The 24085-nt window shown below is 40.5% G+C and overlaps 3 long non-coding RNA genes across 3 annotated transcripts; 1 reads left to right on the top strand and 2 right to left on the bottom strand.

The window, feature by feature from the left end:
* Positions 1–2157: 2157 nt before the first annotated feature.
* On the bottom strand, positions 2158–4864 carry LOC113017248 (uncharacterized). Its single transcript, XR_003271429.1, has 4 exons — positions 4777–4864; positions 3638–3930; positions 3067–3123; positions 2158–2289 (listed from the first exon to the last, which is right to left on the bottom strand). It is a non-coding gene; the product is annotated as an uncharacterized LOC113017248 (long non-coding RNA).
* A 6348-nt stretch (positions 4865–11212) lies between these two features.
* LOC113017269 (uncharacterized) lies at positions 11213–12369 on the bottom strand. Its single transcript, XR_003271435.1, has 3 exons — positions 12310–12369; positions 11484–11825; positions 11213–11245 (listed from the first exon to the last, which is right to left on the bottom strand). It is a non-coding gene; the product is annotated as an uncharacterized LOC113017269 (long non-coding RNA).
* Positions 11837–15888, top strand: LOC113017267 (uncharacterized). The gene is made up of 3 exons (XR_003271434.1): positions 11837–12503; positions 14353–14445; positions 14855–15888. It is a non-coding gene; the product is annotated as an uncharacterized LOC113017267 (long non-coding RNA).
* Positions 15889–24085: the final 8197 nt, after the last annotated feature.

Genomic DNA, 24085 nt, shown 5'->3' on the forward strand with positions numbered 1-24085 from the left:
TAGGCAACGTCCTTTCCTTTGGCAAAATGGGTCAAAAGAAGGACTTGACGGGCTCAGAAAAGTCAAAAATAGTGAGATATCTTGCAGAGGGATGCAGCAGTCTCAAAATTGCAAAGCTTCTGAAGCGTGATCATCGAACAATCAAGCGTTTCATTCAAAATAGTCAACAGGGTCGCAAGAAGCGTGTGGAAAAACCAAGGCGCCAAATAACTGCCCATGAACTGAGAAAAGTCAAGCGTGCAGCTGCCAAGATGCCACTTGCCACCAGTTTGGCCATATTTCAGAGCTGCAACATCACTGGAGTGCCCAAAAGCACAAGGTGTGCAATACTCAGAGACATGGCCAAGGTAAGAAAGGCTGAAAGACGACCACCACTGAACAAGACACACAAGCTGAAACGTCAAGACTGGGCCAAGAAATATCTCAAGACTGGTTTTTCTTAGGTTTTATGGACTGATGAAATGAGAGTGAGTCTTGATGGGCCAGATGGATGGGCCCGTGGCTGGATTGGTAAAGGCAGAGAGCTCCAGTCCGACTCAGACGCCAGCAAGGTGGAGGTGGAGTACTGGTTTGGGCTGGTATCATCAAAGATGAGCTTGTGGGGCCTTTTCGGGTTGAGGATGGAGTCAAGCTCAACTCCCAGTCCTACTGCCAGTTTCTGGAAGACACCTTCTTCAAGCAGTGGTACAGGAAGAAGTCTGCATCCTTCAAGAAAAACATGATTTTCATGCAGGACAATGCTCCATCACATGCGTCCAAGTACTCCACAGCGTGGCTGGCAAGAAAGGGTATAAAAGAAGAAAAACTAATGACATGGCCTCCTTGTTCACCTGATCTGAACCCCATTGAGAACCTGTGGTCCATCATCAAATGTGAGATTTAAAGGAGGGAAAACAGTACACCTCTCTGAACAGTGTCTGGGAGGCTGTGGTTGCTGCTGCACGCAATGTTGATGGTGAACAGATCAAAACACCGACAGAATCCATGGATGGCAGGCTTTTGAGTGTCCTTGCAAAGAAAGGTGGCTATATTGGTCGCTGATTTGTTTTTGTTTTGTTTTTGAATGTCAGAAATGTATATTTGTGAATGTGGAGATGTTATATTGGTTTCACTGGTAAAAATAAATAATTGAAATGGGTGTATATTTGTTTTTTGTTAAGTTGTCTAATAATTATGCACAGTAATAGTCACCTGCACACACAGATATCCCCCTAAAATAGCTAAAACTAAAAACAAACTAAAAACTACTTCCAAAAACATTCAGCTTTGATATTAATGAGTTTTTTGGGTTCATTGAGAACATGGTTGTTGTTCAATAATAAAATTATTCCTCAAAAATACAACTTGCCTAATAATTCTGCACTCGCTGTATACAAACTGATTAATTACATTTAAGACACGTCCTTAATGCTAATATGTGTCCACTATTTTCACCTGAGAGGAATTTTATCCACATTAGAGCTGCAAACTTCTGGGAATAACAAATTTATATCTATATATCTATATCTAATCTATATCAACAACTAGTGTTCACAGTCTGCTGGAGCTGGGAGTGTATGGAAAATGATAAATGCACTTACAGTCATTATAAAATGCTGTCATAAACAATAACAACTTAAACAGCACACATTAATACTGTGTTGGCAGCACTTGTCCCTCGTTCAGGTTACACACAGAAGAAACCAGGATCAGCGAAGATCAAAGATCAGAGCTCTGATGAAAGCTTTCACCACACTGAGCATCATCTTCATCATCTTTACCAGGAGATGAGCTCACAGCTACAGGACGGCAAACACTGATCACTTTAAATGGTTGACTCGTTATCTGATTACTATGAAGGTGGACAGCCTCTGAATTATTATACAAACCTGTCTCTTATTTCTATCATCATCAAGATTATTGGTACTATTTTTGTTACCTTTTGGTCATTCTTTACAATTTTCACATAATATGTGTGTGAGTAACTATGGGAAAAGTCTGCTGTGTCATCATCCCATGAAACATCACTGCTCAGCAACAACTATTCAGTACTTCCCTCTGTCCCTCCTATCAGCAGACCAAATGTGCTGCTGATACATGTGAACGTGGTGTGAATGAGCTTTATAATTATTTTGAATGTAATAATCTAAATTGTATATATATATATAAAGTGACAATGAAAGCAATTCAGTTCCCAGCAGTAGACACAGTGATACCTGCTGGTCTCACCTGTATATGCAGCCGGTGAAAAGCAGACGAGCAGAATCCAGCAGAATATCACAGATTTGCAAGTATCCATCTCAGGTTGTCCTGCAGATCCCAAATTCATGAGTGTTACATAGTTTAAAAGAGAAGCTGAGTCAACTGAAAATACACAAGATGTTTGTTTTACCAAAGCTTCTGATATGATCCACAAACATAAACTAAGATTTACAAATGTGTATGTCCAACAGTGAATAGTGATTATTTACCCTCCAAAATGTTTATGTTCAGCAAATGTGTGAAGGAATTACCTGATATGACAGGATATCACATGTTAGATGAGAGCACAAAGTGCTAACAGTAGCAGAAATGTGGGCATCTCTGTGTCTCAGGTGATTTCATCACACATTTAAGGTTCTGCACATCAGTTAAAAATAGAGTCACATATTTTTAGACATCTGTTCTCACAGGAAGCAAGAAAATTATCAGACTTGTGAAACAGAAAGTAAATTGTTTGTAAATTATGTAGACATTAGTAAAAGGTTTTTGCTTGTGGTCAAATTGCTTTGGATTTTGAAACACAGTGTAGATTGAAACACACATTTATGAGTCAGGAGTTACACATCTGAGGTAAAGTCTGTAGTGAGTTCAGCACACCCAGAGTATCTTACCCCAACACTGTTGTTCAGAATAAGCAGTCACACAAAGCTCAGTTTGTTAAGTTTAACCAGGGTTTACTGAGTAAGTAAAGTTAAAATATATGTTGTGTATTTTATATAAAATCAGCAGCGTGAGAGAAAAAGCTAAACTACAGTATTGTTGATCTCTAATCTGATTAAGTTACCGTGGTGATTTACCCCAGCAGTACAGAGACCCTGAAGTTACCTGGATCAGATGAAATCCTGGTTGGTAGCACAGCCTCAGGACTCACTGCTCCTCCTGCTGGATGGTGATCAGGTGGAGATTGTAAAAAGACGTATTATAACATGTCAATTAGTGCTGTAATCAGACTGCCTTTGCAAAGTGAGAACTATGGATCAGATTCTTACAATGGAATAATTTAATGCATGTTGTTCTTTTGTTTGTTTCTTTAAATGGGAAATAATCTGGTTAGCACATAGTTGTTAGCACACAGACACAAATGGCTTCTTAACACACACACACACACACACTACTATCACCATTTATGTCGTCATTCAGATTGAAAGTGTGCACACGTGTAATGAAAACAAAATCCATTAAATCATTATTGTCATCTCCAGTCTTTTCCTTGTGCAGTAATACAAGGAACGATTTGCTGTCAGCTCATTTTAATCTGATGTGTTTGAAAGTTTAGTGATGACATCCTGTCTGATGGCACTTTGTTTACAGGCAGCGTTTTAATCACTATTTTAAAGACACTGTGTATGAATGTAACAGCTCAGTGCTGTCTGACAGCATTAGAATTGTTAGTTACCTTAAACAGGCTGAATCCACCGCTGCACTGTGAGGATAAAGACTCTGTGTCGCTCTACTGTCACTTCTTATTCTTCATATGTCACAGCTGGAGATTTTACAAGTGTGAATAACACGCCACGTGCAGGAACAACAGCCTGTACTCTGCAGCGCAACAAGACACTAGAGCGTAAGTAACTCTGGTGACGCGCTCTCTCTCTAACCAATCAGAGAGCTGCATAGCTCACATTCCTCCGTCCGTTGTTTCTACTGGAACGTCCAATGACTCAGCAGAACCAATAAAAGGAAAGTAAACTGCAAAGACAAAAGAAGTAAGTAAATTTTAATTGCAAACATAAAATATGATCCCTAATTTGATTTTGAATCACTTTACTTATTTTTAAAACTACATAAAACATTTCGAAAATCCTGAAAAAAATCTGAATTTTACTTTTTTGAATGGAGTTTTTATTGAGTTATTGTTTTCACCCCCCCCCCCTCCCCTCCCACGCACAGACAGAAAGCTGCTGTGGGAATGTCCGTCTTGTGTTTTTCAGCCCAAAGACGTGAAACATAAACATGAAAGTAAACATTGATTTCACCATGGAAACTGCAATCATGCTACTCTTGCAAACCCCGCATGCTCATACAGCAAGAGAGAAAACACACGCGCGCAGAGACACACGCGCACAGGGACAGGAAACAGCAGGCCACCGGACATGTACAGACATGCCTGAGCCTCCGTTGTATTGGTAATAATCAGGTACCAATATAAGTTGGTATTGATGTTTATAACGTCTGAGGTTTAGGTGAGGATACATTCAATTCAATCATATGTTTTATATATCGACAATTTCTAGTACCAGCTGACCCCAGATCAAACACATAAGAATAATGCAAAACATGTAAAAATATGAGGCTTTTCATTTGAAAGCAGTGCTCCACATTTAAACTTTTTTCGATGTGAGTTGTTTCAAACTGTAGACACAGATCTGTCTGTTTAAATGCTGAATAAGAAGAAACTGTGTGGCAAACCTGGCTAAAGAAGGATCCACTATCAAATATGCAATCATTTTTCACATAGTTTTCAGCTGCCAATCAGAGGCAACAAATCACTCAAACATGTTTAAATATCAAACTAAACAGAGAAAATTCACTCACTCAAACAATCATCAGGGTGGAGTCCACAGTTGTGCTGCAGCTGCAGTGCTCACACCTCAACATAGTCCTTGTTCTCAGCCAGGCTCCTTCTTCCTGCCTTCCTCAGCTCCTCTTCCTGGCTCTGCTCTGCTCTTCCTGAATGAAAGTGAGAGGACAGACTGCAGGTTTCTCATCTTTGCTCAGAAATCCAGGAAACACAGCAAACGGGCTTTAACTGTGAGATTTACACAATCCATACAGTTCTTTAAACTCTGGCGACCTTTACAGTGAACGATGGTTTGTTTTTGTTTGTTTGTTTTTTCACCACAGTCCTCTCAAATTTAAACTTTAAGCTTAATTCCTTGAGTCAGTAAAGTCGGTCAGTAAAAGTCAGTAAAAATCCATAAATAAAAAAGGGTTAAACAAAATTCAGCGACTAAATAAAGTTGAAGAAAATCTTATTACAAATCTGTAATAAATTAAATTAAATTAAAATTAAATCTGTGAGTACTGTAAAAATAAACTTCTATAATTAATGTGATTTATTTTTGTGTTGTTGATACTTGTGAGGTTATGTCAGTGACAGGACTGCACTGTCTGCACCGATGTCCTCTGTGTGTGTTTCAGACAGGGGAGACGTCACTTATGGATGACATCATCATCGAACACAAGATAACAGTCAAAGACTACAGAGGTACAGCTGTTGATCTTTTAGTACAAAGATGAAAAATCTGTTAATCAGAATTGAACTTTTCCTTTACTATGAACAGGAAGTGAGAAAGGAAAAGAAGTTAAAACAAACAAACTCAAGTTCAAAGTGAGAGAGTAGGAAAAAAAGTGCGCACACATCCTCATTCTAGTAAAATGTGAGCTTATCCACAGCCGGGTCAGTGGGGCAGCAGCCTAAAAACAGACCAGACCTCCCTCTCCCAGGCCGCCTCCTCCAGCCTTTCCAAGGGAACAGGAGTTTCCAGCCAGCTGAGACATATAATCTCTTCAGTGTTTCCTGGTTCTGCTCCAGGGACTCCTCTTCTTTCTTCATCAGGGTTCAGAGTGAGTGCAGCAGTATTTAGATTTCACTCCGAGCCAAGTTGTGGTTAAAACGTATCAGAAACAACGCTGCTCGTCTCTGCAGATGCTGTGTGATCTGATACTTGTCATGTACTGCTCATGCAGCAGCAGAAAATGTGTCCAAAGTTCAACATTTATGTGACCCAAAACAGAAAGTTGTGTTATAACTGTGATGCGTTCACTGACATGTCCTTATTCTTTCACTTTGCTGTATATAAAGAGAACAGAGAGGCTCTGCTCAGCCCAGCAGTCGTCCACCAGTCCAACAACTGGAATCCAGCTGCTGCTCTCTAACTGGTTCTCACATTTATATTTAAATTCTATATATTTATATTCTGTTTGTTCTCCTCACAAAGGAGATGAACATGAAATGAAATCTCATACAACCACTGAGGGCCAGAAAGTTCAAATGGAGAGATATTCTTCTTTCTTTAATAAAGAAGCAGAAGAAGAAGATGGTGCCATAAAAAATTAATTTATCTTTCATACTTAATAGAAAATTCTTCACCAGGCCTTTCAGAATAAAAACGTGAACAATGGTAAATGATGGTGTGTTTTTGTTTTTCACAACAATCCTCTCAAATTCAAAGTCTAAGCTTAATTCCTTGAGTCAGGCAGAAGCCATGTTTGTACAGTCTTTGGCTTTTCTGCTAGTGTAGAGAAATTAAACTAGTGTTTGACAGAAAGATTCAGGAAATCATTGTTGAAAATCCATGAATAAAAAAGGGTTAAACAAAATTCAGCTACTAGATAAAGTTGAAGAAAATCTTATTACAAATCTGTAATAAATTATTTGTAGACATTTTGGTGTTTGCAGCAACATGTTTGCTCTGTGACTGTTCTCTTTGAGTACTGTAAAAATAAACTTCTATAATTAAGTTGATTCTGTTCATCTGGACGATACATCCTGGACGTGGTGTTTTCAGTGGGAGAAATGTTTCGTCACTCATCCAAGTGACTTCTTCAGTCTCAGCTGACTGCAGGTTTCCCCAAATCTTATAAACAGTACATAAACAGTACATTTGCATAATGACTGAAACTAGAATCACTGAAGGAACAATGGGCAGGGAGGTCAGTTTCTTCATCATAATTGTGCAAATTCTCATGACCATTGATCAGTCATTGTGCGTGTGTGTCAAATCACTACCGATTGGCATGCAGACATGATGAAGTGGATCCAGTGAAGTTGAGAACCTTTTTATATCCCTGACATTCCGCTCTGAAAAGGAAGAAGATGACTCACATAAACCAGAATCTGTTGAAAATTTAACTTTTTAGAGAATTCAATCAGAAACAGGATCATATGGATAAGTTCAGCGTTACAACACAGATCACAGAGGAGTTTTGCAGAAGCATGATCCTGTTGCTTCTGCAGAAGGGAGAACCGGGTGCTGGTGGTGTAGTGGGAGATATTTTAATGGCACACTTTGGACCCCATACTGAGGATTGTTTAAACACCACAGCCTGCTTGAAGTATTCTAACTGACTGTGTGCATCACTTTATAACCACAGTGTTGTCTGAGGCTGATTCCTGCAGGATAAAGCGCCATGTAACTAATGTAACTTCTTGAACGTGACAACAAGTTCACTGAAATACTCCAATGACCTCCACAGTCACCAGATCTCAGTCCAACAGGTGGTTTTAACAAGAGATTCACATCATTGAAAATTCTGCAGCAGCTGTGTGATGCAGTCATTTTAATATGGACCAGAATCTGTGAGGAATGTTTCCAGTAGCTTGTTGAATCAGTGCCATGAAGAATGAAAACGGCTCAGAAGCCAAAAAGGGGCCCAACATGGGACTAGCCAGGTATACCTAATAAAGTGGCCGCCGAATATATGCACTGTGTGAAAATGGGAAGATCAGTCACTTCATGATAGCAACCAGCAGATGGCAGCAGTGGAGCATTAGTTTTCACAACGCCTGACAGTTTTCATGTGACCTTTGACCTTTAATGTTACAGTAGAACAAACAGACTGTAAGTTTCCTTCTGAGACCCGAGCTTCTGGTAAGGATGTACTTTACATACCTGGAAGCTGGAAGTATGTCTCAGGTGCTAAAATGCATCTGGAGGACAGCTGATAGAGGATGCAGAGGTTAAACAGCTGTGGCCACAGCTGGAATATAGAAACCGCAGAGGACTCCTTTAACAGCTCGCCCTCTTTATTCAGTTTATTTCAGTTCTTTAAGATGATCAAACCTTCTGCCCTTCATTGTTTCTGTGTGTGATATCTTAAGAAGATGTGATGTCTGTCACATTATCACCATTTTGAAAAGCAGCCTTGCATGATGGTGCGCCAACACCTGGAAAGCAGACAGATGTGTAACTACAGATCTTCCTTATTGAACTTTTGCATAAGGTTGATTTGATTTTCAATCTGCAGGAGAATTTGAAACCTTATTTTTTGCATAAAGTCAGCAAACTTTTTAAATGTTTTTATTATAAGATGATGCACAATGATTTTATGTCCCATGACCTTTGACATAAAAGTTATCTAGATGGTTTCTGAGTGCTTCTATGTGTTTGTCGTGCACATTTACTGTTAACATTCATGCTTTGTAGGAGGGTTTATATAAAATTGAAAGCATGTGACAGCGTGCTTTATGAGCATAGTTTGGACACAGGAGGACATTTTTGACCTCAAGAGTTGCAGACTTGGTTTAGTCTGATGTTTTATTATAAGAGGACATCATGGAGCATGTGAGGAATGATTAGAGAAGTGAAATCATGGACTGGTGTGACACTAAAACAAGCATCTCACAAATTTGAACCAGGACACCCTGATGAGAAGTGGCTACTGGACAAGAAGACATTGGTGTGCAAGCGATGAAAACAGGGTGTTGTTGGAACGCTACTACACAAGTAACCCCAGCAGAAGGAGGTACATGGATAGGATGAGGGACCTATGGGGTCTTCGATACCCAACATCCACATGGATGGTGAAACAACCAGTAGCTCAGTGTTCCAACATTCGAAAGAAGGAACTGCTCGCACAGCTAGAGATTGATGAGGTACAACACAAATGCTACGGCAAGGGGGAGCCAGGACGCCAGGTCAGGGGGAAGATATCCTCACCCCCACCCGAGATTGGGTACAAAGCCCCAAGTGCAGTAGAAGAAGGATCGTTGAGTGCGAGAGGAACTGAGCTTGAAACCTGGATCCAGTGTAGCTGGTTACCAAATCTACATGAAGTACCCTCAGAAGATCTACTAGATGATGTGAATGCAGCACGGACGTTACCTACCACCACCAATAAACACAGCTGAGGTTTTTACAGTAAAAAATAACTTTTCCCCAGTAGGTTTTTATGTTTTGTTTTGTTTTTTTAGATCAGTTGTGTTAATAAAGAATGTTAATAAAAAATAGTTTGCTAAAAAAATAATGATAACAAAGAAGGTAAAGCACAGTTTGAAAGCTGTAAAAGTGAGAAATGTCAGACCAGTGGGAACCACGTACAGTCTATAACAACAGAAGCAGATCAGGTTAGTATTGTGTAACAGAGTGTGAAACTTAAGTTAGACTAGTGTTTGTAAATGAACCGCCTAATGTTGTGTAGCTTTCTGCATTGTATGTTTATTTATCATATAAGCTAAACAGTTCACCTTTTTTATTTAAGTGAAATGTTTAATTATGAGTGTTAAAGAAAACAATAAAGTTTTTTTTATATAAAGTAGGCAGCAAGTATATTTCATGTATTTTAACCATGTATATGATACATATGCAGATGTTACATTCTGTAATATGTGTAAAGAAATGACTTTGATTTTGCTACCCTGAGAAGATTTCTCTAGATCAGCTGTTGCCTCGACTCCTCCCTCTGCTGGTGACAGCTGAGTTATGAACAGAAAAATCTTGTCTTCACAACTTAATTGCACCAAACTGTTTGTGTGTGAGTACATCTAAAAACTAACATCTGCTTTGCCACATGACAGCAGAGGTTTGGTGACAGGAGACCTTCATCCTCTTTGTGAGCAGCCAACAGCACTCAGTGCCCAGAATAAGCTGCTTTATGAATGTGTGGTTAATTAAAAGCACTTTGAGGGGTTTGTAGCACAGTATGAATGTAAGTACATGACCTGCCTATTGATGCCTGTAGTTTGTGGGTGTTTGTGGTACAATGTAACAAAATCTACATCCCACCTTATACTAATAGCACCACACTGATACATTGTAGACACAGCATAAAACATGGACGCCTGCATTCTCTCTGAAGGCCACCAGATGGCGATAGTTGGGAAAAACTCACTTTAAAAGCAGAAGCAAAGATGATTTCACACAAACTCACTTTTGACTGATTCCAGCTCAGCTTATTCAGTTTCATTTCAGATTTACTCATGAAGCAACAGGAAGCAACATTCAGGTTAAGAAAATTTATTTACAGAACAAAAACAGACTGTACAGGTGAGAAAGGGCCTTGATGCGTGTTCAATCATCCAGGTAAGTAAATCTCCAAAAGTTGACTCTGTTCACCTGGACGTGGTGTTTTCAGTGGGAGAAACGTTTCGTCACTCATCCAAGTGACTGCAGGTTTCCCCAACCTTATAAACAGGACATTTACAAGCTACGTCCAGATGAACAGAACCAACGTTTTGGAATACAGGTTAGAAAATATTTTTTATAAAAGAGAATTCATGTATACAAAAATCCACTCATTTTTTTATCAATAATAACATAAAACAATAAAATCTGTACCAGGAATAATTTTAAAAGTGTATAAATAAACAGAAATAAATAAAATCTCCATGTAATTTAATATATACAAATATATATTATAGATGTCTATTTAAACTACAGAAACAGTCTGAGGCTTCAGCTCAGCAGGAGCAGAGGTCATGAGCTAACAGCTACACATACAGCAGAAACAGGACACGTCTGAAATTCAAGCAAACTAAAGAAAAAGAAGGAAATGTACGACATTAGTTCAATCTTCTTTTGGAATGAATCCATCTTTAAAACTGTTCAACACAACGTGATGAAATCGTTCACAAAGATGCTGAACAACAAATCCAGGATGTCCTCGTCTGTCTCTGCTCTGAGAAGCTGGAACAGCAGCAGGAGACTCAGATCAGCTGGAAGCCCTCTGAGAGAGTTCAAGGAGGCGAATCCTGAATCCTGACTCTGTTTCTCTGTTGGACTGTTTGTCGATGTTTGCACCAAACAAAAATAACATTTAAAAACTTGTGAAAATCTTATTTTCACATTTCAAACAGGCTGCTGTTCAGCTGGAGGCTGGTATGAACCCTGACTCTGTGGTTTAAGTTTCCTGTAGATTAAAACACCACCAACAACAACAACAGCAGCAACAATAACGCCAACAGGAAGACCAACTTTCAGTCCAAAAGATTCATCCTCCTTCCCTCCTGCTTCCTTCTCTTCTGCCTCCTTCCCTCCATCCTCTGTGTGTCCTCCTGTCTGACCTGCAGGTGAGAAACAGGTGTGAGGTGTCAGCTGTCAGGTAGGTGATGAGTGAAGAACAGAACAGAATCCATTTCCTCTTCAAACTGCTGTCAGACATTATCTACTGCACTCTGATCACATCACTCAGACCAGCTGCTTTCTACAAAGTCTCATCAACAACATCTTTAGAAACAAACATCAACAACCAGGAAGCAGCTTCACCTCTGATCACACACACACTCAACTCTACTCACTCACCTGGAGGATCAACAACACTCAGGTTTATGGTGGTGATGAGGCTCATAGGTTCCCCTGATTTCTGGGCAACATGACACTTGTATGTTCCAGCATCTGCAGTTGTGACATCCTTCAGAATCAGAGACACGTCTCCATCCTTCTTATGTCTTCCCTGCAGATCCACCCGGTTCTTAAAAGATGAATCCTGATAATCTGGAATAATGTGCCCATCCTGGTACAAAAAGACATATCCCTCCTTCTGGTCAACTCTGCTCCACTTTACAGCTAAGATGTTGTTGTCGTTTGAAGCTCGACATGTCAGAATGGTCTTCTGTTTGGACACAGCTATGATGTTTTCCTGGACTGAAAGAGGAAACGACACAGATTAGAGAGGTTAAAGGTTTAAATGATGAATCAAAACTGTACATTTTTGAAGCCATCTGTGAAACACCATGGAGGCTCTGTTAGTTTTTGGAGTTGCGTGTCAGTCAGTGTTGTTGATCTTGTCTGAATGGATGAAATTATGAACACAGAGAAGATCAGATTTTGATCCACCATGAAAGAATCTGATCGGTAACATCATCATTTTTCAGGCAATGATCCTGATCTTAATAGAAAAACACACGAGGGGAGGCCGGTCCGTGACTGATACCCACACGGCTTCAGCATTAATGATCATTTCCATGTAAATGTGAAGCGATTCAGACAGTTTCCTCCTGCTCACTGGGACAGGAAGTACAACCCTTTTTTAAGACTAGCAGGAAAACCTCGGGCTCGTGTGTGACAGCGTTGCGTTTACTCGCTCCTTCTTCTGACGGATTTTCTAGTTTATAAAGTTTCGTTTTACCTCAGCCCTTAAAGAGATGGTAGAAACAACTTCCGAGCGAAAACTCTGCATTGTTAGAAGGTTTAACGAGGATATCCAGACGACTTAGAAGAAGTAGGACCGGGAGAGGACCAGGCCTCTGCTCTGCTTTAGAAGGTTCCGGAAAACCCCGCCCCCTTCTCTGACGTCAACCCCCCCGTGCGGGACTCTTCAGAGTAAGTACAACACTGAGCGAACATCAGCACAGATGTGGAGTTTGTTTCACACATTTGTGTCCTGCTCACAGTGACAGCGGGCTGCTGTTAGTCCAGTAGGAAATGAGTCCGCTGCATTTAACACATTCAGTCAGTGAAGCAGCGAGCGCCCCGGGAGCAGTGTGTACAGACGGTACCTTACTCAGGGATACCTCAGGGGCGGTGAAGCCCCGACCTTCCGATCATAACACAAGCACCCTGATCCATCTCTGCCACCTCAGTGTGTTGTCAGTGTTACAGTTACAGTGGATCGCAGTGTGTTATGAGTGTGTAGTTACAGTGTAAAAAACAAAAAAATCAGTTGAACTCACTTGAAGAGACAGCCGAGAGAAGGCAGGTGAAAATCACAGAGCAGCAGGCTGATGTCAGGTCCATTACTTGTACTTCTGTGGGTGCTGAGATCAGAGTGTTTTTAAAGTTCGCGGGAAAAGTTTCTGAAAATTTGACTGGACAGTGCGACCTGCTGTTAAAATCCTTAAAACCCTTCATATAAATGAACTTTGGCGGGGACCGCCCAGCCCTTCAGCCTATCAGTTGCTAATACGTAATTTTCGGAATGTGCCAGATATCATCGCGGGAATTTAAAAGAGATTTGTTTAAATAGGTCTATATCTCTCATGAACGATATCCACTTATTTTGAGCAAGAAAGAATATTTCTGTCACTAGAATAGAACTGCAATCAGTTATATTTGATATATCAAATATATATATATATATATATATATATATATTTGATATATCAAATATATATATATATATATATATATATATATATATATATATATATATATATATATATATATATATATATATATGGGTAAAAGTGTCATTAATATTAAAATGTCCTTTTAAAATGAGATGTGGCCAAGAAGTTTGAGGAAATATAACATCACAGTTGTATGAGGATATTTAAGTCACCACAAAGGACTGAATTAATTACATTGTGGTACAATTACACAGTGTCATCAAGATACTTCAACAGCAGCTCATTTCTTTATTTTATTTATAACTCATTCATAAATGCTGTTCACTACAGTCTGTTTAACAATATAACTATTAGAGAAAAACACAGAAACATCAGAAATTAATTTTTGGTCCAACACACACATTTCTGTATTTCTAATGAACTCTTTCAGTCTAAATGTTCATTCTAATATAGATCCTCAGTTTGAATCAGTGAAGTAGAACATGAGCAGAGGAAAACAAAGATGTTTTATATGTACAGTCAGGGTTAAAGTGGATTCAGCAGGTGAGGAACATTCAAAGTGTTTGTAGTGGCTCAGCACAGGAAAATAATCAGAGTTGTTTCTAACGTGAGCTTCAGGTTTTCAGTGTCCAGGCTGTGATCAGCTGACCTGCTGCTCTTTGTGGATGTACACAACTGAATTCAACCAGATGTGAGCAGATGTTTCACGAGCTATCCTGCCATAGTGTCTTCACAACATGTTGCTTATAGTGTGTTTATACCAGACAGCAAACAGGTGGAGTAAAAGTAGAATTCAGTGAATGAATCCAAGCATCATGTAAATGAATCTCAGCTACAACATTGACCCTGAGCTCCACAGGACTGATGTGTGAAGCTCATTTCTCACCACAGTGCTGATTGTAGTGTGTGTGTAACGTTAGAAAGAGTCTTGGTTTTGGACCTTGTAGTAAAATGTGAGCTGCTGAAAACTGCTGCCAGTTTCTAAGAAAGATGTTTGTGATGCTACGACTCTTCTTTATATCACGTGTGGCAGCACTGCTAACAACTGTTCTACCTGCAAAAACCTGGACTGGTTTATTTATCTTTGTGTGTTTCATGTGCAGAGAGCAAACAGCTGCAGTTTGCTCAGCAGTGAGAAAAGAAGACGTCAGTGATGGACGAATCATCGTCAAAGAGAAGAACAACAAAGACGAGAGGTTCAGCTGCTCTTCTTTTACTACAAACATCATAAATCCCTGAACATAACCCCCCCTGTGCATAGGTGGGTTTAGACAGGGGCCAGTAGAGAACGATGTAGAGAGAGGATGGAGATGATGAGGAGCAGGATGACAGAGAGACAGAGGAGTTAGTTGGAGAGGATGTAGAGAGGGACAGTCCTGAGAGTGAGGAGGAAGACGAGCTGTGAGGGAGAAGAAGAGGGATAACCAGCGGTTTGTGATGTTGAACAGACCTGTGTGACTGCGAGTGTCGTGTCATTACAATTCATACAGTCATTGTAACTGACAGTAATGAACAATAATGACAGAATAAAGTAATAAGTTAACAATGATCAGTTATTGTCCTCAGTTACAGCCTCATGTTTGCTCTGCATTCATCTCTTATCAGACGTACAAAGATGATCCACCAGTGCTGCCCAGTTTGAGGACATTTCCAGTCACATTAATGGGGGACAGGAGACGCAGCTTCCATCAAAGCTGGTATGAAAGTCATCGTTGGATTCTCTGTAATTATGGACTCTGCCTGTTTCAGGCCACCAAATATGTCAGACGTGGATTTTAAACATTGTGCACATGCACAGTATGTGAAACCTTTACTTTGAAATTCATTTGGATATTTATTTTTGATTTTATGTTAGTGCCTAAAATATTTTCAATTAATATATAAAACAATGAAATATTGCTCTCCTTGTTTTGTTCGGTAACCCTGGGTGTGGGAGGTGGAATACTATACAGCAATACTGAGACTGAAGTAAAGGTATGAGGAAGAGCAGTATGTGAAACCTTTACTTTGAAATTCTTTTGGATCTTTATATAAATGAGTGAAAATAAATTCACTTAATATATTAAACATTTAAACATTAGCCTGCGGTTAGTTTGGTCTGGATCTGCCACTGCCCCGTGATAATCGTGGAATACTGAGACTGAAGTAAAAGTATAAGGAAGAGGGGAAAAACATTAACATTTCTCTTTTTATATAAACTGTGTGAGGATGGAGGGATTTTCCTCATCCTCACTCTCCAGGAAGTGTCAGCAGACAGTCAGATTCATGATTTCATGTGTTTAATCTTGTGGTTAAAACGTGTCAAACACAAAGCTTCACGTCTCTGTGGATGTTGTGATCTGAAACTTTGTCATTTACTACAAATGCGTCAGCAGAAAGTTTCAGTTACTTCATCCACAATAAAGACATCACACAGGTTAACTTCAGCCACAAACTAAAAGCAGGAGGAACAATTTCACTTTCACAACTGTCTTTATGTAAAATGTGTTTCAGATCTCCTAAACAGACTGTGAGCATTACAAAACTGACAGTAAATGCATCACAGAGGCATCTGTTTACATTAAAGTGCCCCCTGGTTGTGGTCATTTGAATAAAGTCTGAATTTTAATGAGAAGCTGATTAAAAAACAGAGAAACTGAGTCTGAGTCGGAGCACCATGTTTTCACTGACACTGAATACAACAAAATATATGACCACAGATTTGTGTTTACAGTTTTTAAAATGTAATTATAGTAATATACACTGACTGGCCAGTTTATTAAGTACACCTTCCTCGTACTGATTTTCGGCCTCCAGAACTGTTTTAATGCTTCACAGCAGAGATTCAACAAGGTGCTGCAAACATTCCTCTGAGACTTTGGTTCATCTTGATGTGAGAGCATCACACAGCTGCTGCAGATTTATCAGCTGCACAGACATGATGTGAATCTCTCGTTCCAACACATTTGTTTGAGATGTGGAGACTGGAGGCGACCTGAGTACAGTGAACTCATCGTCATGGTCAAGAAACCTGTTGGAGATGATTTGAGCTTTGTGACATGGAGTGCAATCAGAGGATGGTTACAGTGTGTTCATAAAGGGATGGACGCAGTCAGCAGCAACACACTGTGGTGTTTAATCGATGCTCTGATACGAGGCAGGATGGATCCATGTGACCATCACAGCACAAATCTGAACTCATCAGACCTGGAAATGTTTCTCCAGTCTGCTGTTGTCAGACTTTGGTGAGCCTGTGTGAATCACAGCCTCAGTTTCCTGTTCTCAGCTGAACCAACTTTTCCTGATGGGAACACAGAACCAGTTCTAGTTTGGTCACCACCACTGCATCCATGGAAAAAGGGAACTGGTCCCAAATCTACAGGATGTTAACTCAGGAGAATTAACATCCTGTAGATCTGGGAGCCGTTCAGAGCAAAACATGCATTAAAGTATGTTTTTGTCACTTAAGTGGAAAAGAAAACATCCAAATTAGTTTTATGTGATGTGTGAAACATCTGGATGAGGTTTCAGTGTTTACATGTCTGCACATCAGTGCACTTGGTAAATCCTTTGTTCTTTCTCTCTGTGGTCATAAAGGACCAGGTTAACCAATTAAAACATAATCGTGTTTTACAACATTTATAGCAGCTCTTTTGTTTATAAACTCTGTCACAGTTTATGGGAGTCATTATGTGTTCTTAATATTTATTGGTAAAAAAAAAATATTCGTAGTAACATTGTGAAAAACTGCAACAAAAAAACAAGACATGGATTATTTTGATCCCGAGCTCAGATTTATTAAGGAAGCACCAGGAAACAACAACAGCCATATCAAAAGGCACTTTATCTTTACAGTAGAAACATTAGAACCACAAACTCCTACAAACTGCATGAACTGTATGTAAGAAGCTCCTGAGTTCAATTCCACCATTCAATTCAATTCAATTTTATTTATATAGCGCCAAATCACAACATAAGTCGCCTCAAGGCGCTTCATAGATACAGAGAAAAACCCAACAATCATATGACCCCTTATGAGCAAGCACTTTGGCAACAGTTGGAAGGAATACCAGAGGGTCATAGAGGGTTTGGAGGCCAAGAAGGTGTTGTCCATGATGGATGTTAGCTTAGACAACATCCTCTCCTCCCCAACCTGCTTGATGGACTTCAGTGGAAGCTACTCCACCCGGGCCCATGGCTTTCCTGGTTTTCATCTTCATCAGCTGACTTCGCCCCTGGTAAGTTGTGATGGAGAGGCTGCAGTGTAGGCTGTGGGTAGGTGTCTCCTGATGAATGGCACAGGGGGAGGAGGCAGTAGAGTCGTTGAAAGAAAAAGGATCAGTTGAGGTGCTGGAGGCTGGTATGAACCCTGCTTCTGTTGTTTATGTTTCTGTAGATTCAAACACCATCTCCACAAACAACAACAATACCTCCTTCAACACCACTGCTGACACCATCAACACCACCAAATCGAAAAAATCCTCCAACGGCATCATCACCAACTTCACCAACACGCACGGGACAAACGCCATCGCCAAAAACTGCCACAACAACTCCAGATCCACCTGGTTCTCAAAAGATGGATGCTGCTCTTGTGGAAAAAAGTGTCCATTCCAGTACTTAGGGGCACATTTATGTAGGTCAGCTCTGGGCCACTCTTCAATTATTATGATGTTGTTGTTTGGAGCTCGAAATGGCTGGGTGACGTTCTTCTGTCCTGACTGAGCCGTGATGGTTTCCTGGTCTAAAAGATGAAACAACAGAGAAGAGAGGAAGCGGTCACTTCTACAGCAGCCAATCAGGGTGAGGAACAGAGACAACTGCTCTCTCCTTTATGCTGGTTGAATCACATAAACATGACCATAGACCTGTTAAAATCTGCTAAGGAACCACAGAATTCAGACGAACAACAAAGCAATAAAGCAACAAAACAACTTGTGTTTAGCTCCCAGTGTCAGAAATAGAACAAAAACACAATCTGAAAAGATTTAATTAAAAAAGGGAAAATAATTTTTTGCAAACGGCTTTGAACAGCTGCTTATTTGTTGTTTTGGTTCTTATGCTCAGAAACATGTGATGTTTGTCAGGTTATTAAGTTGTGACCACATGATTAAATAATGATAATAAGTTTATGTCTGTGTAGGTTTTCAGACATCCTACCTTAGAATATAAAGCGCCTCGTGGCGACTGTTGTTGTGATTTGGCGCTATATAAATAAAACTGAATTGAATTGAAAATGTGTTGACCAGGCCAACATTCGTTAGTTTTTGCTCCTGATTTCACCATCAGCTCTTCATCTACTACACTGCTCCCTCTGAGAAATCAGAGTCAGATAGATGCAGGTGACGGGGCTGACTAAATGATGCAATGATCCCAGTTCATACATCAGGCCCACGACCCCGTGCCAACACCGCGGTAAAGTGAGCCGTCATTTGTGAGCCGCGGTCAAGCCAGCCGCCTCTTATCCGCCGCATAAATTTCCTTGCGCTTTTACACCAGTCTTTACGGTAGCGCCTTTTCGGAATGTGTTGAAAGTTGGGCCTCAACTACTCAGGATGACTTTTAATGAATTTTTGAAAATTGACATAATTGTAGTGTATTGGCTGTATTGAATTGCATATAAATGTCCTTTAATTTCTGAGGAATTTTACAGTAAATCTGGCTGAAACTTGGCACACAGGTACAGTAGGTGTCCCAGAGGAGGGATGTGTTGAAAGTTGGACCTCAACTACTCCGGATGATTTTTAATGAATTTTTGAAATTTCCATAATTGTATTGACTGTATTGGGCTGTAATTTGTGCGCGCGCGCGTGTGACTATTCGCCCGCGTGCGTCTAGGCTTTCAATCGGCATATAAAGCGAAAAGGCGCTACCGTGCAGCCTGGTGTAAAAGCGCAAGGAAATTTATGCGGCGGATAAGAAGTGGCTGGCTTGACCGCGGCTCACAAATGACGGCTCACTTTACCGCGGTCGTGCCAACCGGGGAGCGCTGTAGTACGTACCATACTGTACACTGCTCCCTATCGATCGTCGGCTCGCTCTGCAGGCACACAGGGAACGCGCTTCCGCTGCAATCTTTGTGACCTCGCTACACGGTTGCTCTCCGTGAGAAGAGAAGCTGTTTGTGTTATCAACGTTTGTGTTATCGTTCGTGGACGGTGGGAAACAGCTTTGCTAGGAGCTTTAAACAAGGATGCCCTTTACTCGAAAACGACGTGGGCTTAACTTTGGGTATTGGAGCCTATTTTTAATCGTGACGTCGAAAAAACGAAGCTTATCAGCAGCTTTCACCGTCTTCATGTTTGCTGACGTGTGGGATCAGGCACAAAGGAGCTGCTAGTATGTTTTTAGAGCCTCTGCATGTCGGGGTAAGTAAAACACAGACACACAGAGTCATAAGAAGGTCGTGTTTCACGTCTGGTTGTAGCGCTGAAACATGGCTGCTGCTCTGGTTGAGCGTTGTGCCATTTATCACCGACGGAGCGTTCCCCAGCGTCGGGAGCGCGCACTGGTCAGGATCCAGGTTACTCCGCTTTCTTTACAACCAGCTAGTCAAGTAGTGATGTTTTAATTTGGTGACAAAGTTACAGTTGGATGTCGTTACATTACCATAAAGTGGAACCTCCTAGAAAAAGAAGTTATAGTTTTAGGAAGTCTTACATCCTTGTTGTTGGTTCAGAGGTTGTTTCAGCAAATTGCTGCGGAAATGTTAAAGTTTGAGTGCATTCTCAAGTGAGGGATTACTTCTTATTGGAACAGGAGGAACGAAGCCCAAATATCAACAGGACCTATTTTCTTTTATCCCTGACCAGGGGCGGATCTAGAGAAATTTTCTTAGGGTGGCAAAGAAATCAAATGTGCGGCAAAATCAAAGCCTTTTTTTTTCGAACACAAAGGGGTGGGTTACATATGGTTAAAATGATTCAATATACATGCTATTCATATAAATATAGTCTACAACTTAATTATTTTCTGCAGTCCATGTATACAGTTTAGATATACACGTGAAATTTTGGGTTTATGTACCGTGTAGTCCGTATAATGAATAAATCTGTAGCCCAATAAATATAAAATCCAGAAAGCTTAACAACATGGGGCGATTTTTCCTTCCTGACTGCTTTGGAGAACAAGCTCGATGACCTAAGAGCAAGAGTCACCTTCCAACGTGACATGAGGGACAGCGACATTGTGCGCTTCACGGAGACATGGCTGACCCCATCGTGCCGGACCAGGCCGTAACTCCGTCGGATTCATTCTTTGTGCTCCGCGCGGACAGAACGGCAGAGTCAAACAAAACCAAAGGTGGAGGAGTGTGGTAAACAGAAAGTGGTGTGATGCCAGGTGCATTTCTACTCTTTGCAGCGGCTGCTCGCCACATCTGGGATTCCTGAGCATTAAGTGCCGCCCTTTCTATCTGCCCCGTGAGTTCACCTCGGTCATCACCACGGTGGTCTACATCCCACCCCAAGCGGACACAGGTATGGCTTTGTCCAAACTACATGATGTGCTGAGTTCGCTTCAAAACAAGGACCCGGGCGCAGCCCTCATTGTAGCAGGAGACTTTAATAAAGAGAACCTCGGACAAGTCATGCTGAATTTCTACCAGCATGTCTGGTGTCCGACGAGGGGGGATCGGATTTTGGATCACTGCTACACGCAGTACAAGCAGGGCTACAAAGCTGTCTCACACCCGGCTTTCGGGAAGACTGACCACAACGCCATCTTCCTCATTCCCCAGTATAAACAAAACATACGGAGGGAAGAAGTAACCACGAGGGAGGTGAAACGTTGGTCTGCCCAATCAGAAGCTACGCTACAGGACGCACTCAACGATGTAGACGGAGCATGTGCAGTCGACATCAACGAGTTTACGGAAGAAGCAGTATGTTTTGTCAATATGCTAGCGGAGGAGATCATCCCCACTGCGAGAAGCTTGCTGCATACATGCTACTACTGCACATTCACCAAATGTGTATATATATATTTATTTATAATGTTCTCCCTCTCTCCCCCTCTCCCCCCTTTTGCACAAGTCAAGGAGCGTGTCAGGTTTATATAACACATTTCACTGTGTTATACTTGTATAATTATGCATCTGACGAATGAAGAACCTTGAATTTACACAAAATGTCAGAAATCTGCATTGCCATGAACAAAGATTTAAACCTAATTTTTCATGATTTCTTGTGTTCACCCTCTGAGGTCCAACATATAACTGGCCATTTTAACTGCTTTTGATTTAACATGTGTATTTCACCTTTAAATTGTTTCTTTTTCCCCGTGTCTTGCTTGGTGTCATTCTTCTCAGCTCAACCTAATGTGTCTGAATTTAGCTTTTTTTTTTTTTTTTTTTTTTTAAATTGGCATACTGTATTAACACAACTCATCTGAAATCACGCAAAAAACATAAAATTCGAGTACTATTTTTTTTAAATGCAAATATATATTGTACATTTTGTAAACATTTTCAACTATTTATCTAAAAATGCAGCCAATACACCTGCTGTTTTTTATTTTTAAATTTTCTACAACCATTTAAAAATACTACTATAACTAAAATGAGAGAACAATCAGGTGTTGCAATAAGTTTTAACACTGTCTGAAATAGAGACTGAGCGTGGCTGCAGCTTGTTGTTATGTCAGCTTAAATCAGTCATGTGATTTGGAGGTGCAGCGTGTCCGTGGACCCCAGAGGGTTAATAACGATAAATGTCTTATATCAGGATATGAAATTGTGATCATATCGTACAGCCCTAGTGTAGTCAATAGTTTTGTTGTGTGTGTCAGAACAATGAGGCGACTGCTGAATGTTACAGGTGTTACAGGAGTGATACATCCCCTGTTGTCAGGCCTGCAGGTATCAGGTTTGTGATGTTCTCCTTTATTTCATAGTGGACAGAAATTATTTTTTGGAGTGACACAAATAATTTGTGTGGCATCAGATTTGACGCAGAACAGCTGATTGTTCTGTAAATAGTTTGAAGTGTTTATTTAAAACGCATTGGCTGCATTTTTAGGTAAACAGCTGCAAAAAACTTCGTTGCTTGCAAAACTCAGTAACTTTTTTGAAGAAGTAACTATATTATTAATTGCCCAACAATTTCCTAATGTTGTAAACCTGCTCAACATTTGGCAATAAACACCTTTCTGATTCTGATTCTCCAACATCGGTCATTATTTACTGTATTTTGCAGACAGAGTTACAGGACTCTCCCCCAGACCACAGACTCATACTACAAGTCAGAGCTTTATAAAAAAAATAAATAAAAAAAGTTGTGTTTTCAAAATTGGAGTTCAAGTTATTTTTACTTTCAATAGTGTTAACATACTACACAGCTCATGAACGAGATTTTTTTTTAAAATTAATTCTAAAGCAGTTAATTAAAAGTAGTCTAACATAAATGTAAATGTTGTAATGTGATTATTTTAATAAACCATGTAACTTGGATGGATTCGATGCCGGCGTGACCACAGTGCACACGTCTGCTGTTGCTCACAGCGGTCCAAGGGATCGCTCAGGGAGTTTGTGTGTTCGCTCAGACACATGAAACATTAGAGGGAACATTGGGTAACAGTAAGCAATAGATTCAGTTTTAGAACTTATATTCACTGATAACTGTAGCTAGGCTCAAAGTGCTATCTTACTTTAGTAAACAACATTGTCATGTGCAAAACTAGGGTGGCACTCGGGGTGGCACATGCCACCTTCTAGATCTGCCCCCGACCTTGCCAGGGATTCTGGATGGGGACGACTCAGATAAACTTCAGTGATGTTCTCAGCAGGTACTTGATGCAAGAGAAAAAAATGGCTGTTACCTTACCAGGCTCTGATGTTTAAATCAACCACACACAATATAAGCAAACAGTGCTACAGCTGTGCGTCTCCTCGAGTTTTAGTACTTCTTTAGTGGCTTTGTTGTTCTCCTGACATAACGCGGTCAAGTGAACCGTGATTTGTGCAGCCAGGGGTGAAGCCAGCCGACCCGCCGCGAACATTAAGCCTCGCGGCGGTAGCGCTTCTCCTCCTTTGCTGCTGATGGATAGCATAGCGCGACACGGTGTCGAAAAGTATCTTTCGAGTTTTTTTTTTATCCGTAAATTTCTCCCGTTGTAGGGCACTGCACATGTTAATAGTATTATATTAGTACCGACTTCAGGTTTCCCGGACTAAAATCCCCTGTTATAAATGTGAAAGTAATCCGGGACCAGTCCGCTTTTGCCGGCTACTCTGGTTTGCACCGCCATGTTAACGTTATGTGTCGCTTCGCTATCGCTAGCCGTACTTTGAGCGAAGTGGATGTTTTCTGTTATGTGAGGTTTCAGCTGAAAAACGATGTCCGGCGAGTCTCGGTGGCTCTAACGGCAAATTAATTCAGCAGCAATCTAAGAGTAACATCTCACCTGTTGATGCAAACGCGCTATAACGGAGGAAAAGAATCCCCAAGAGCGACGTAAGAACTCCGGTACCCATCTTGTCCGGTGTCCCCGCTGTGACGACGTTCGCTCGGAACGGCGCCAAATACGGTTGTGCCCCGAACTGGTTTCCGGTATTTGCATAAAAATGATTGGCCAACACTGCTGTAAATGACTTGTTGGTGTATAATATGTGAAATGTGTCAAATAACGTAGTATTTAAGATACTTTGCTAAACAGCTCATTTCTAAATTTTATATATAACTCGTCATAAATCACGTTCATTAAACTCTACTTACCAATATAAGTAAAGACAATACACATAGAAATAAATAGAAACATTAGAAATTACTTCTTTAGAAGTTTAGAAAAAACTGATCATTCATAAATTCATAAATGCATTGATCGGCTCTACTTTGTATAAAAATGTATGTTTGGTATTAT

Source organism: Astatotilapia calliptera, unplaced genomic scaffold (genome assembly GCF_900246225.1).
Source record: "Astatotilapia calliptera unplaced genomic scaffold, fAstCal1.2 U_scaffold_1, whole genome shotgun sequence".
In the NCBI taxonomy this organism is placed as follows: Eukaryota; Metazoa; Chordata; class Actinopteri; order Cichliformes; family Cichlidae; genus Astatotilapia; species Astatotilapia calliptera.